The 16,456-nt window shown below is 41.3% G+C and overlaps 1 protein-coding gene across 2 annotated transcripts in view; it reads right to left on the bottom strand.

Annotated features, from left to right (window-relative positions):
- Positions 1-12,540, bottom strand: part of atf2 (activating transcription factor 2) — a 194,520-nt gene extending 181,980 nt beyond the window's left edge. For both annotated transcript variants that reach the window (XM_078552057.1, XM_078552059.1), the window contains exon 1: positions 12,457-12,540. The gene's annotated coding sequence lies outside the window, so the exon portion shown is untranslated. The remainder of the gene's footprint in view (positions 1-12,456) is intronic.
- Positions 12,541-16,456: the final 3,916 nt, after the last annotated feature.

Genomic DNA, 16,456 nt, shown 5'->3' with positions numbered 1-16,456 from the left:
AGTTCCCCACCTGTTCAGTTGTGATGCTACAGTTATATGAATAAATTGCAGTCAAAAAGTCTGACCATTTGCATAAGACAAAGTATGCTTTTCCAGTGCAAGTATGACATTTGATATGTGACATATATTTGCTGGTTTCAAGGCTTTTCTTTCTACCAGAAGGTTTTGTTTACAGGTTATCAGATAATATTTAAGGAAAGCAGCATGGTTTGTAATTCACAATGTACTATTCTGCTGCCCTGCCCCTTTAAGATCATAAGAACAATTTGCTATAAAGTTCTGGCTCCTTCCCAAGGACAGAAACTCCAGCTGGAATGAATCAGCTTTCTCCTTCTTTCTATCTCCTGGAGTCATCTTTTCATTATGTTTCATCTTCCTAAAATTTCTTCAGGCCAAGCTTTCTCTGCACCTTTGCTTAGCGTCTGCAATCATGCACTTAATATCTCTGTTGCTGTGGAATAGGAAGGCTGGAGGAATCAGAGGAAGCTACAGAAAAAAAGTTAAATGGGTCTGTATGGGGAAGGGGCACACAGCACGGTCTGGATGTTTGGGGTGGGAGACACAGTAGATTATTATAGCATAAGGTCAAAAGAAGCACTGATCATGTCGAGGAGGTGATAGGTGTACAAGTCTGATTTTTGGGTTCCAGCCGATAAGGCACAATAATTGCTCTTGTAAAGATGAATTCCAAACTTCAGGTTCAGGCCAAATGAAAAAAATTCTCCCTCACTCTAAACATGATGATGATTCCCACCATTGCACACCCTTCCCAATTGCAGACAGAAGAGATACTGTAGATTCAGACTTATTTAGTTCATCTTTTACTGAGCATAAATAACATGACATTTTTAAAATTATGAACATTTTTATTTTTGAAGCCAAAAACCTTGCATTTGGTCACAGCTGATAGTTTGACTTGAATTCAAGAATTCAAATTTGAATATCAGAAGGCATATCCCAGATGCTTCCAGAAGAATATTTTCAAGAATTCTGCCGGAAATCAGCATACATCTCATTTTGATGTCTGAGACTACAAATTAGACTAGATTACCAACTTCATTAAAGTTTATTCATGTTCATTTTGGAAATATGAAACTTTTTTAAAGAAAACATTTCTTTGATATTGTCTTTCTTTCCCTGTTGTTAGGGAACCATATTTTCAAAAACTATAGGTGTTTTAAAAAATTGGAAAGACACTGAAATATGAGGACACTTTCTTAGGAACTGACCTGGAGTTTTTTTTTTAGAAAGGTTATAAGTTCACCTTGGGCTGTGAGCAGCCTGCCTTTTCCAAGAAACCACATGAGTTCAGCTAAATGCCCAGCAAGGCACTTGAGGAGATACAAGCTATTTGCTTATTTGAACTTTGAATTGGAGGGAAAAAAAAATGACTGCAATGAGTTTTATGTTCCGAACTTGTTTTTTTTTGGCTCAGTAGTTTTTGAGGTATAAGCCGAGAAGGAAGACTGCCTTAACTCACTCTCAGCCTGCTTTGCCTGAAATTGTGTGTGTGGTTATCCAACTCCAAGAGAATCATCATCTCAGTATAACTTATCTGCATTTAGAAACCTGAAAATTTGAGATGAGTTAGAGAGATCCCAAGGATTGATCCAGCTCTATTCTCCTCCACGCTGAAACTCCTTTGGAAGGAACGTCCAGACAACTACTGTGACCAACGATCAGTCTCTGCATGTGGGAACACCTGATCGACAGTGTCAAAACCCTTTGAACTTTATCCTTTTCCATAAAGTTTTTCCAATTGGCCAACCTCTGCGGAGACCCTCTTTGTTTTGTGTGTGTCGGGATTTATAAAGAGGTAGATTGTTACACTTCCAGGCTACAAATTTTGTGTTAACTAGTTTTTGCAACATCTTTTTTAAAAAAAAGTTGCGCTACATAATAAATCAATCATTGAGTTTATTGGAAGAAGCCTGGTTAAAGTCTCTTTTTTATTCTGGTTCTAACAATAGCAAAAGTAAACATTTGGCCGTTTTGATGAGTGAATTAAACATTTATACTTATGGTGCGACCAGTGGAGTAGCGGGGCTAGAGAAACTGTGCACTCTTCCCGTCCTGGTTGTAACTCTGTATCAAGGCTTCCTAGTAATTTCTCGACTAGGAAGGGGCGGTTTCCAGTTTTTACCAACATCTACATGTCTTATTAACTTTAAATATTTTTGAGAGGGTTTAAAAGTCTAAGTAAAATGTTTTATCTAGTAAATTTATAAACATATAACCTTCATAAAAACAGCTTAAAGTTTTGTATAATAAAGTGATGATTTTCTGTGCTTTCACCTTGTATTTCATGTGGTGTACTGTGGCAAAACAATGCTACCGTAAACTAAGATTTTTTTTTTCTTTTGCTTGTGCTAATTATAACCTTTCCTCTATGGCACTACAGTTTCCAAGAGCACACTTATACTTCACCCAAGCAGCTGTTCTCCATTTGTGAGTGAAGACAGTGAGAATTAGCAGACCATTTGAATAGAGAGGCATTAGGTAAATCTCATCATGTTCTCACCAAGCATCCACTCCTGCACTTTTTAGGAAAAGTCACTGGATAGCAATCAACATAAGGGAGACAGACATTCATTTTTGTAGCATTTATCACATCACTTAAAAACATTTCAAAGCAGCTTATAGAATGAATTTATCTAAAATATAATTATGTTAGTAGAGGCGAACCCTGGCTGATTTTTGACCCACCTGGTTGAAAGATATCAAGAACAACTGTAAATCCCCAAGTGAGATCAGGTAACTTTCTGGTTTGAATGACTTAGTACCCGACCCAGTGCAAATTACCCACAAATCTATAGATGTAACTATAACAAAGCATGCTATTTTCAATAACTTAAACAGTGTATATGGTTTGGGATGCAATTTTCTCTCCCTACATAGGACATCACAAATACATAACCTTTTGTTAACATAATTACATGATCAATTTTAGAGAACTGTTTGTACCACATGAAGCAAAATGGAAGCTTGCTCAATAATCTTAGTTCTCACCGAGCCACCAGATGTCACTTTATGCAATTTTGAAGGAATATACCACAGAATAGGACCTTGCCATTGAATATGCAAGTAGAAAACACAACTCCATTCCCCCAATCTTTTCCTGCTTTCTCAAAACATGATTCCTTGGTTGAGTACAGTTCCATGGCCCCAGTATGCCATTAGTTAAACCAGGTGGCCATTATTTTGGCAATCTGTGGCCCAAGCACTCAAGGGCCCACCTCACTGAGAGCCAAGCATGGAGGGGAGCTCATCAAGGACAGGAAGGCAATCAGTGCTCACTGAAGAGAACATTTTGAAGACCTCCTCAACTGAGATTTTGTCTTCAACTCATTCATTCTCGATTCCATTCCTCAATACCCGCTCCGGCCCAGTCTCGGCGCTATCCCAGTCGAGAACAAAGTTGAAGAAGCCATTTGATAGCTGAAGAACAAAGCCCCTGAACCAGATGGAATCCCTGCTGAAATTCTGAAACATGGCAGAGATATGCTCTTGGCAAGGCTGCAGAACCCCATATCCCTCATCTGGGAAGAAGAGTACATGTCAGAGAATCTCAGGGATGCTGTGCTTGTGACTATATTCAAGAAGGGAGAAAGTCCAATTGCTGTAACTACAGAGGAGACTCCCTGCTGTCAATCACAGTGAAGATCATTGCAAGGATCATCCTCAACCACCTTCTCCCAGTAGCTGAGGAACTCTTTCCAGAGTCTCAGTGCAGTTTTCATCCATTGAGAGGCAACACATATGATCGTCACTGCACAGCAAATTCAAGAGAAGAGCAAGGAACAGCACCAACTATTGTACATGGCCTTTTACGACCACACAAAAGCCTTTGACTGTGTCAGCCACAAAGGCTTATGGAGTATCCTCCTCAAATTTGGCTGCCCTCAAATTTGTCACCATTCACTGTGATGACATGAAAGCTGTGATCCTCACCAATGGAACCACCACAAACTCTATCTCAGTGAAAACTGGGGTCGAACAAGGCTGTGTCACTGCACCAAGGTCTTCTCCGTTTTCCCCTCTGCAATTCTGCACCTCACCCCCTGCAAATTACCCACAGGCGTGGAGATAAACTACACAGACAGGAAACTGTTCCACCTATGCCACCTTCACTCTGAAACCAAAATGATTCAAACCTCAGTCATTGAACTTCTGTATGCAGATGATACTTGTGTGTGTTCTCACTTACAAACTGAGCTCCAGGTCACTGTTAACTCCTTCTCCAAAGCATTTGAGAAAATGGGCCTTTCACTAAACATCTAGAAAACCAGGGTCCTCTTCCAAGCAGCTCCCACGGAAAAACACCTGCTCCCGTCGATTAAGATCAACATCGAGATCTTGGAAAATGTGGACGATTTTCCATCTTAGGAGCCTCCTCTCAACGAAGGCAGAGCAGATGATGAAATTCACCATTGGCTCCTATGTGCCAACTCAGCCTTCAGCTGACTGAGGAAGAAAGTATTTGAACATCTGGATCTCAAACCTGAGACTAAGATCATAGCTCACCGGGCAGCAGTGATTCTGCACTCCTATATGCTTCGGTGACTTGGATAACCTACAGTCGGCACCACAAAGCACTGGAGAAGTACTATCAATGGTGCCTGCGCAGCAGCCTCCAAATCCAGACTCAAGAAAGACAGTCCAACAGCAGCATCTTCTCCCTAGCCAATTTAACCAGCATCAAGGCACTAACCACTAAAAACCAGCTCTGTTGGGCAGGACATGTCAATCGTATGGCTGGCACCAGAATCCCGAAGCAATTCCTCTACTCAGAATTTGGCTGCAGCAGCAGACTCCCAGGAAGACAGCGGAAACACTTCAGGGATACTTTGAGGACATGCCTAAAGATGTAAAACATACCCGCTGATTCATGGGAGACGCTGGCTTGTGACCGACTAAAACATAGAAGGTTCATTCGGGATGGCACCGACACAGATTTTGTAAGGAATGTGCAGAGGCGAAGTTAAGGCATTGGAGGGAGCACACAAACCTCCAAACCACCCACCTACCCAAACCTTCAAGCACCATCTGTTCCACATGTGGCCGAGTCTGCAGATAACCTATTGAACTTATCAGCCATTTCAGAACCCATCAAACCATAGTGGAAGCAAGTCATCCTCAATCGCAATGGACTGCCTAAGCAGGAGGACGACAGTTTCACGGCCTCAGTATGCCATTAGTTAATCCAGGTGGCCATTATTTTGTTTTGAGCTTTGATAGTTACTGATGCTAGCTGTAGTCTTCCTCATCATAATTCCAATTGTTACCACCAAATTCAACAATGCTCAGGATTTAAAACTAGAAAATCCCTAAACTGCACAGCTTAACCATTCATTGGATAAATAGCGAAAAACTACAAATCAGTCCATCTGTTAAGCTCACTGCTATCTTCATATTTCTGTGTCCAGACATATAGACGTAATGGTTCATCATCAAGAATCTCCATCGCCATCTCCCACAACTCACTGAAAACTGAAAAGAGTGGTGCCGGGACCACAGCTTGGCAATAGAACATTGCACTTTCACACCTGAGTCTTGGAATGCAGTAAAGAAGAAAAAAGCCTTGCATTCGATGTCCCCTCCAAGCAAATTGGCAACCCAAAAGTTCCTGCGCAGGCCGAGCACAAGTTGGTCTTTTTTAGTTACCACACTGGTGTGGTCGCACAAAAATATAAAGGTCTTACACACTTAAACGAGTAAATTGCACACAATAAAGAAAAATTAGAGGGCCCTTAATGCCATAGTGCCTTTCATGACCTCAGGATGTCGCAAAGTGCTTTTACAGGCAATGAATCTTACTGAAATATATAAGCTCCTTAAGGGGACTTGACAGGGTGAATGCTGAAAATATGTTTCCCCTTATGCGAGAGGCTAGAGCTAGGGGGCACTGTTTAAATATAAGGGGTCTTCCATTTATGTTGGAAATGAGAAGAATTTTTTTCTGAGAGGGCTGTTAGTCTATGGAATTCTCTTCCCCAGAGATCAGTGGAGGCACGGTCATTGAATATTTTTAAGGCTGAGTTTCTTGATTGAAAGGGGAGTCAAAGGATATCGGGGGTAGATAGGACAATGAAGTTGAGGCCACAATCAGATCAGTCATGATCTTATCAAACGGTAGAGCAGGCTCGAGGAGCCGAATGGCTACTCCTGTTCCTCGTTCATATGTTCAATACACATTTGTATGAAGTACTTCTAAAGTGAGTCATTGTCATAATGTAGCAAAAGTAGCAGCCAATTTGTGCACAGCAAGTTCCTACAAATAACATGATAATGACCAAATTATCTATTTATTAGATCTGAAAGAGCCTTCAGGGTCCTTGGTTTAACACCTCAATTGAAAAATGGCACGTGCAACAGTAACACTTTCACAGAGCTGAACTGGACTGTCAGTCAAGATTTTTGTGCTCATGTCTCTGCAGTGGGACCTGAATCCACAATATTCTGACTCAGAGGTGAGTGCGCTACCAAGTGAGCCACAGCCGACACAAAGATGGGCTTCATCAAAAAATCAGCCACTGTGTGATTACTTGGTAAAATAAGAACTAAAAAGAGTGGTGTATTTGTGAAATGTATGCAAGTTCAATTCATTATCTTGAGTAGACTGCTTTCGCCAGAATATTTATGATAACCATGCATGGACATTTGTTTCTTATATAAATGTCTACATTTCCATAAGACCTTTATTAGTAAGGAGTCTTGGCAGGCTAGCAACAAACTGGTCACATTTGACAACAAATTCACTATGTATGAATGAATTGGCACTTATTTCAGGGCAAGATAAATTGGTTACATTTTCTTGGTTTCCATTGCAATCTAGGACAACCACGTCTGCACTATGTATCTGCATGTCGTGGAATGTCAGTTCAGAGTTTAAGCTGGATTCAGAAGTGCAGGTATTGTGGGGCATTAGGGAAAGGGAAGATTTACGTGGACACTTTGATCCAGGTAGAATTCACACCTTTTAGATTAGGAAGTGGTACAGATCTGGTTAGTGGTCAGGGATTCTTGCTGTGAGTCATGAAAGTAAGAGGATTCCAGGTGCAGTGCTGGAAAAGTGTCTACATTTGGCCTTATCCAACAGGTAAGATGTTCTTTCTGCCTGGATGGACGAGGGCAAAATCTGCAGGGTAGTTGAGCACAATGACCAAGGCACCATGGTACAGGGGGTGCTGAAAAGGAATATGATAGTGGTAGGGGTCAGTGCAGTCATGGGGATGATACTGTTCCCTGCAGCTGTGACTAGGAGTTCCAAAAACTGTGCTGCTTGCCAAATGCTAGGATTCAGAACAGCTCAGAGTCAGAGTGTCATTAATTTGGCCCATCACGTCCATGCCAGCTCTGAAAGCAACCCAATCAGTCCCATTACCTTGATCTATCCACTTAGTCCTTTCTCTCAGTTTTCTTTTGAAATCATTGAACTCTTCCACTTCCAACACCCTCATAGGCAGAGTGTTTCAGGTCATTACTACTAGCTGCATTTAAAAAAAGAGTTCTCCCTCATTTTCCCCTACATCTCTTGTCCAAAACCTTAAATCTGTGTTCCCTAGTCTTTGTGCCATCAGCTGATGGGAACAACTTTTCTTTGTTTCCTTTATCTAAACCAGTCATCATCTTGTGCACTTCCAGAAAAACAACCCCAGCTTCTCCAAACTAACCTTGTAGCTAAATTACTCACTGGGTCCCACCCACCTTACTGTCCACTTACTATTTACGTGCCAGTAAAATATTTTTGGGTTACTATTTAACTACCATTCCAATCTAATATTCGCTCTTTGCCAGGCTCCTTGGGCCTGAAGAAGTGCTTGGAGGGAAGAGAGAGGATCCAATTGTTATGGACCAAGTAGGTGACCAAATATCACCTTAGCCTCTAATGCCCTTTTATATTCAAGGTTCTACATTTTAATTTTGATCCTTGCTCCTCAAACTCTCAGTATGCCATTAGCTCCTACATACAAATCAGGAAATTAAAGCTGCATGTAACAAGGGTAATACAATAATCAGAGGGAACTTAACCCTTCATTTAGACTGGGCACACCAAATTTGCAGTAATAACGTGGAGGAGGAATTTATGGATTGTATACGAATTATTTCCTCGACATATTGATCTAAAAAAACTACCTAGGGGACAGACTATTTTAGATCTAGGCCTGTGCAATGAGAAAGATAATTAATAACTTTGAATTAAAGAAGCCTCTAGGGAAGAGTGATCATAATATGATGAACATATATAGAATTTCAGGATGATTTAGTTAAGTCAGAAACTCGGGTCTTACATCCAAACAAATCAAATTACATAGGTACAAGGCGTGAGTTAGCTAAAGTAGATTGGAAATCTACAGTAAAAGATATGACGGTAGATATAATGTGCAACAAATATACATTGCCTGAAGGGATAAAAGCCCCATGAGAAAAGTGATCAACTCAGACTGACAAGGGATGTTAAAGAGTGTATTATATTAAAGGAAGAGGCTAATAATGTTCCAAAAATAGTAGGCCTGAGGGTTGGGAGGATTTTAGAATTCAGCAAAAGATGACCAAGAAATTGATAAAGGAACAAAAAAAAGGAGAATATAACAGTAAACTAGCGAGAGACACAAAAACACATCCCATAAGACCACACTTGGGAGTTCATTATACAGTTCTGATCATCATATTATTAAAAAGGATATAGAAGCACTGGAGAGAGCATAAAACAGATTTACCAAAATACTACATCTGTAAGCTTATATCCATCAGGAAAGAATGAACAGACTGGATTACTTTTCTCTTGAAAAAAATACAGAGATCGTTAAAATTATGAAAAGTTCTTATAGCGTAAACAGAGTGTGTTTCTACTTGTAGTGAAGTGAAAAACTGGAAACCATCAATATTAATCACCAAGAAATCAAATTAGTACTTCAGAAGAAACTTTACCCAGAGAGTGACGAGAATATGGCACTCACTACCAAAGGCAGTAGTTAGGGTAGATAGAATAGATACATTGAAAACGGATGCTAGACAAGTATGAGGGTGAAGGAAATGAAAGATTATGCTGATAGTTAGTTGAAGATTTGGAGGAGGATTGAGTGCAGCATAATCGTAAGCTTATACCGATTGGGTTGAATGACCTATTTCTATGAAAAAAGTTCTACAGATATGTTATAAGGAAGAGGTTAGCGAAAGCAAATGTGGGCCCCCTTAGAGGCAGAGGAAGGAGAAATTATAATAGGAATAAAGAAATGGAAGAGGCATTGAACAAACACTTTGTAGAAGACAAAGAACATTCCAGGAATGGTGGGGAACCAAGGGCCGAGTCAGAATAAGGAACTTAAAGAATTAGAATTACTAAAGAAATAATACTGGAGAAATTAATGGGTCAAGAAGTCGACAAATCCCCTAAATCAAATGGTCCGTATTCTAGGGTTTTAGTTGGAGTTAATGGATGCAATGGTTGTGGCCTGCCGTAATTCCCCCAAGAAGAGCGAGACACTATAGGCCAGTTAGGCTGCCATCAATCAGAAAAGTGCTAGAATCTATCATTAAGGAAATGGTAACAGGGCTTTTAGAAAATCATAATATGATTAGGCAAAGTCAACACGTATATATGAAAGGGAAATTGTGTTTGACAAATCTATTTCTCTCAAGTTTGCAACTAGCAGGATAGAGTCAGATGTCATGTAATTTGGATTTTCAAAAAGCATTTGATAAAGATGCCACACAAGATGTTACTATTCAAAACTGGGGCTCAAGAGATCGTGGGTAATATATTAGCACAGACTGAGGATTGGTGTCTCCCATTTGGTTAAGTAAGAATAAGTGAAGAGGGCATTGAGTAGAGGGGTCAGCCATTTAGAACTGAGGAGATTCTGAATCTTTGGAATTCTCTACCTCAGAGAGCTGTGGATGCTCAGTTGTTAATTATGTTCAAGACAGGTCGATAGATTTTTGAATACTAAGGAAATTAAGAGATGGGAGGATAGTGCGAGGAGGTGGGGTTGACGTAGATCAGTCACAACCTTGTTGAACAGCAGGGAAGGCTTGAAGGTCCGAAAGGCCTACTCTTGCTCCTATTTCTTATGCTCATGTGAAACTTCAACTGTTGAAAGCAACTAATTTTAATATTAGTCTACCAGGCATTTGAATTTGAAAATTGATGCCAGATCTATTTATCCCCACAAAAACCCAGTGATATTTCTAGAACTTAAAGAATTAATTAGTAAGGAAATAATACTGGAGAAATGAGCAAAATAGATCCTGAAACTTCAACTTGTTTTTCCCTCCAATACTAAAGTACAACTCAGTAGGCTTCTTCAATTGAGCAAAAGCTTCCCAAGTTTAACAAGTATATTTTGCAATAAAATTGACACAATAGCATAAAGTGCATCACAACAAATGTGCCATCATTCTCCCTCCGTTGAACATGTTTTTCTGCATCGTACTGCTCAATTCTGAGTTAGCAGAAGTTCAAGTAGTTACAAAAATCACCTCGAGCTGCTAGTCCAAGACAGACTTGAACAGTACAAAATCATGGGCCCAATAAATGCATTTACACACCAAGAAATGCACAGTGCACTTGCCTCATCCTTGAAATACATTTCTCCTACAGGTTAACTTTTAAAAAGACAATCATGTGCAAAAAGCACACATCTAGTATTTATTATGTTGTGCAACTGTCAACTGCTAAGCTTACAGCCTGAATTAAATCAAAATAAATCATCTGCCTGCTTAACAGGCACATTTAGCAATAATGCAACATTTTTAAAAATCATGAAAGAAACACTTGTGTATCATCCATCATTACTTTAGACAACTGTAAAGCTTTTGACAAAATCTGGCACCACACACTTCTAAACTAGGTTACAAGTCCCATTAAAGAGACATTTATGGTTCTCTATTTTGCTCTCAATCACCATCTGTGTAGTTGATTACTCATTCTGACTCCTTTTCCATTAAAGCAAGTGCTCCCCAGGGCTCTGGTCTCTCTCCCATTTGGTTCCATCTTCAGATCAATGACTTCCACTCATCATCCAACTCGATCCATGGTTTTTATAATACCATTCTACATTCATCAACTTTCCAGGGAGTGCATTACCAGTCCTCTTGTAGTCCAACAGATAAATCATTGTTATGATTTTTATGGAAAAATAAAAATAATCTTTCGATTCTTCAGCAGTACTGTTTCCTCAATCGCTGGCAAGTATAATCTACTACTACTGTATCTTCACCTTGATGCCTCCACCCATTGCCATGTTCATCTGTGGACACTGGATTTCACTTTCTTCTGACCTCAAATAGCAGTCCCACATCACTTAACACTGCAGAAACATACTTCCTCTTTTATTTCAAAGATTTATTTTTCCCTCAATACTACTTAACTACCTACAAAGTCCAAATATAAAGACTTCAATACTGTTCTCATATGGAGAGTTCCTTCCGTCACCTTTCCAACATTTCTGCACAGGGCAAAAAGATGCCTTTTCTCTGTCACAGGTACTTTCCTTTATTTTGTGTTATATTATCAACAGAGTTTTGCTTCAACCTTTCCTTCCTTGTTTCCTGCTAAGCTCCAAATACACTGTTCTACAAACTCTTCTTCCTTATGTTGAACTACCTTCTGTTCTTCGTCATTCTTTTCAAGGTTTGGCATCAACACCTATTTTTGATTTACCCTTTTCCTGGATACTGTCTTTGCCCTACACCTGAGCTTCTCAATAACAAAAAAAAAGACAACTTTTGGATTTTAAAACTATGCAATATTAAAAACCACAAAAGCAGCATTTATACTTTCTAAATCATACAAAATATCCATCATTGGACTCTTACAATTAATTACTTCACGACCCCAAACCAATGATAACATTAGCAGCATTTCCTTTGCTTTGAGGTGCAGAATTTCATATCGAACATTGATAATCACAAGACAGTGAATTTTGGTTAAACCTGCTGTTTCAATTGTACCGATTAACACCCCCAATGTATGACAGCCTGGTTCAGTGCACAATGCAGCAATACTGATGATAGGGATTCTAACAGCCTGCTTCCGAGGGAACGAAGTACTGGCCGGATTCTCTATAGCTCAAACCGTTCAACTCGTACAGATGTGTCCGTAATATAACAGCACTACGAATCAAAAACCAGAGAGACATCGCCCTGTGCTTATCGCAACCGGCTGCTTGTGCATCTATGCAACTCTCCAATTCCACAGAATGGGAGTGGGCTCGACTCTGTCTGAGGAAACCTCCTCCAGCTGGAAGGAAGCCTCAGGAATCGGAGCCCCAGCGGCCGGGGAGCGTCGCCATATTAACAAATAAGGTTTGTGCACACACCCACCCCAGGAGCCGCTCGCCGCTCTCACACACCCGTGACCAGAGCTAACTGTGAAAATAAACGCCGCTCCAATCGACATGACAAGGAGCCCGAGCCGCCTCGATTACCGTTTAACGTTGTTTACAAACTTACCACAAGGGCTGATTCTTGCTGACGGCCAATTGGGCGAAACCTCGCGAGAGTTCAGCCCAGGAACCCTCACCTCCTGCGTCACCGGATCACGTGGCACAAGCCGGGATCTGGCAGGAAGGAAGTTCCCGATGAGGGTGCTCAAAGTGAGAGGCAGACAGATAGGGAGCTGAGAGACTATGGAAAACAATGATGAGGCATTAGTGCACAGGGAACTACTGTAGGTCAGTGAGCACTGGGTTAATGGTAACTAGTGCCAGGTAGGAAACAGCAGCAGAGCTGGGGGGGGTGGGGAGAGAGAGATGGGGAGGCTAGAAAGCATTAGAATAGTCGCCTTTAGAAGTGACAAAGGTATGGATGAGGGTTTCAGCAGCAGATGGGCTGAGGCAGGAGTCAGGGCGGATGTGATACAGAGATGGAAGTAGGCAGCTTTCCAGTGATGGAGAGGATTTTTATGGGCTGGATGCTTAGCTCACACAGGTCTCTAGTTGTGGATGGAGAGTCATACGGACTCCAAACGTTAACTCTATCTTCCTCTCCACAGATGCTGTCAGACCTGCTGAGTTTTTCCAGCTATTTTTGTTTTTGTTTCAGATTTCCAGCATCTGCAGTATTTTGCTTTTATCTCTAGTTGTGGAGTCTGGTTCAGTCATCTGAAACAACAAGGGTGGAGGGGGATGGAATTAGTGTCTAGGGAATGCAATTTATGATGGGGCTTTAGCTATCCCAGAAGGAAATTCTGGCTCCTGCAAGATTGGATGACCAAAAAAGCTGTCTGCCAACACGAAGTGAAGAGCTGGACCTCAGTGCCATCAGCAGACATGCAGAACCTGATTGTTTTTCAGATAATGGTGCCAAGAAACAATGTAGGCAAGAAATAGGAAGGGGTAAAGGGTAGAACCATGGGAAACTTCAGAGGTAGTGGTCCAGGGCAGGAAAAGCATCTATTACTTGTGCAGCAGGCACTAAACAAATTGTGATCCCACAGCTAATGGATCAGATCAAAGCTCTGAAGTCCTGCCACATCCAGTTGTGAATGGTGGTGGATCATTAAACAGCTAACCAGAGGAGGAAACTCCACAAATATCTGCATCCTCAAAGAATGGGGAGCCCAGCAAGTCAATCCAAAAGACAAGGCTGGATTATTTGTGACCATCTTCAGACAGAATGATCCAACTGGTTGCCTTCTGAGGTCCCCAACATAAAAGATGCCAGTCTTCAGCCAAGCCAATTCAATTCACTCCACATGATAAAGAAATGGCTGAAGGCATTGGATGCAGCAAAGACATGGCCCCTGACAACAACCCAGCAGTAGTACTGAGGTGCTCCAGAACTACCCACATCCTTAGCGAAGCTGTTCCAATTCTGCTACCTAACAATGTGGAAAATTGCCCAGGTATGTTCTGACCACAAAGCTGGAAGAATCCATCTGGCCAATTACTGCTCCATCAGGCCACACTCGATCATCAGCAAAGTGATAGAAGGTATCATTGACAGTGTTATCAAGTGGCACTTAAAACAGCAATAACCTGCTCACTGATGTTCAGTTTGGGTTCCACCTCATTACAGCCTTGGTCCAAACAAAAAAAAGAGCTGAATTTAGGAAATCTGGTGAAAGTGACATCAAGGCAGCATTTGACTGAATATGATGTCAAGGAACCTTAGCAAAATTTAAGTCAACAGGAATTGGGAGGAAAAGTCTCTGGTTGGAGTCATACCTAGTACAAAGGAAGATGATTGTGGTTGTTAGAGGCCAATCATCTCAGCCCCAGAACATAGCTGCAGGAACTCCTGCAGCTGTGTCTAGGCTCAACCATCTTCAGCTGCTTCAGTTGTGACCCTCTCCCCCTATAAGGTTAGAAGTGGGGGGATGTTCATTGATGATTGTACAATGTTCAGGACCATTCGTGACTCCTCATACTGAAGTAGTGTCCATACGCAGCAAGACCTGGACAACGTTCAGGCTTGGGCTGATAATTTGGCAAGTAACATTCATGCCACACAAGTGCCGGAGAATACTCATCTCCAACAGGGAAAATCTAACCATCACCCCTCGACATTCGATGGTGTTACTATTGCTGAGTCCCCCACTATCAATATCATGGGGGTTACCATTGACCAGAATCATAACTGGACCGGCCAATTAAATACTGTGGCTACAAGAGCAGATCAGAGGCTGGGAATTCAGCGGCAAGTAACTCACCTCCTGACCTCCTAAAGTTATGTGATGAAACACTGTCCACTTGCATGGATAACTGCAGCTTCAACAACACTCTAAGCTCACCACCATCCAGGACAAAGTAGCCACTTAACTGATATCCCATTCACCACCTTAAACATTCATTCCCTTCACTGCGGCTTGGCAGTGCACCACTGTACCACTGGCAGTAATCTGTACTATGTACAAGAGGCACTGCAGTAATTCAAGCTTCCTTCAACAGCACGTTCCAAACCTGCGACATCTATCACCTAGAAGGACAAGGGCAGCAGATGCATGAAAACATCAACACCTGCAAGTTCCCCTGCAAGCCACACACCAACCTGACTTGAAACTATATCACTGCTCCTTCACTCTCACAAGGCCAAAAATCTAGAACTTCCTTCCTAACAGCATTGTGGGTATACATACACCAGATGGACTACAGTGGTTCAAGATGCCTCACTGGCACCTTCTCAAGGACAATTAGGAATGGGCAATAAATACTGGCCCATCCCATGAAATTTTTAAAAAATTCTTGGGCTAGAACTGTATGGATAAAAGTGAAACCAAGCAGTTGCACTCAGCTAAAAGCAAAGGAGAAATGTTGAAGTGGTGTGGTCATCTGGACTGTAGAGAGATTCAGAATAAGGGATTAATGCACCATAATCACAATCACATAGGATGTTGTTTGTGACTGATTAGGACCATTTCGACATTGTGGTGGGGCAGAAATGTGAGTTGAGGGGTTTAAATTTGGAGTTCTGGGAAAGATGAGCACAGATTTGGGAGACGACAACATGTTCGAGGACTTAGGAGGGGTTAGTAGCTTGCAAGGATGTAGGGGGGAGAAATTTTTTCATGCCACTTCTACCAGCATTACAGACTTCTATCAATTTCCCAGGGGAAAGCAGTGCTACAGGCTACTACCTACTTGCAGCATTTTAAATTTATATTGAAGAACGCCACAAATAGCAATCTGCAGTGAATCAATGCAAGTCTGTGGAGTAGCACACCACCAACAAATTCCTCAGAGTTTGTGAATGGATTTTGAGGGAGGTAATAACAGATTTGAAGGAGAGGAGATCCACACTCAAGGGGAGGAAACAGTTTAAAATATCAGCTAGCTTGGGGTTCAAAGAAGGCAAGTTGGGTGGTCAGCAGCTGGGTAGGAATAGGGTCAAGACAGCAGGAGGTGGAATATGTCAATAAGATGAGAACAAAGATTGGAGAGAGAGGTGAATTCAGGACTATGGCAGCAGAAAACCTTGAAGTTTGGCTAGGTGGGGAAGGGAAGAATCTGGCAGAGGCAGTTGAATGGTTGGACTGGATCCTAATGACAAAAAGAGTCCATGACCTCCTTGTGCTGGTTGGAGACTAGGGTGGAGGAAGCATGCAAGAGGGATTTAGGGAGCCAGAATAATGCATTCCCACTTCAAATTTAATTCTTATTGAAGATGAACTCTTTAGGATCATTAACCAAATGTTTTCCTTAGTCTGCATTGGTAAATAATTAAGGGGTAGGCATTTTTCCCCCTTTTGCTGCTTACTTTTGATGCTCTTGACTTAAGTCAACATCAATCTTTGAGCCAACAGGAACCATTCTAAACTTAAATGATCCATAATTGTAAAAAATTTAAATCTCTCCATGTCCTCTTCCAGAGGATATTGTCCAAAAATAGACAATCACTCTTCATAACTAAGCCCTCGAAATTCAGAAATCAATTTCTAACCTTTTTCCAAACTCCCAATTGTACATCTTTCTTCAAGTCTGTTTCTTCAATTTTTCTTCATAACTCGGGCATC

The sequence above is a fragment of the Cetorhinus maximus genome, chromosome 11 (assembly GCF_964194155.1).
Source record: "Cetorhinus maximus chromosome 11, sCetMax3.hap1.1, whole genome shotgun sequence".
In the NCBI taxonomy this organism is placed as follows: domain Eukaryota; kingdom Metazoa; phylum Chordata; class Chondrichthyes; order Lamniformes; family Cetorhinidae; genus Cetorhinus; species Cetorhinus maximus.
The sequence above is the reverse complement of the archived record's forward strand: the minus strand, read 5'-3'. Positions and strand labels throughout refer to the sequence as shown.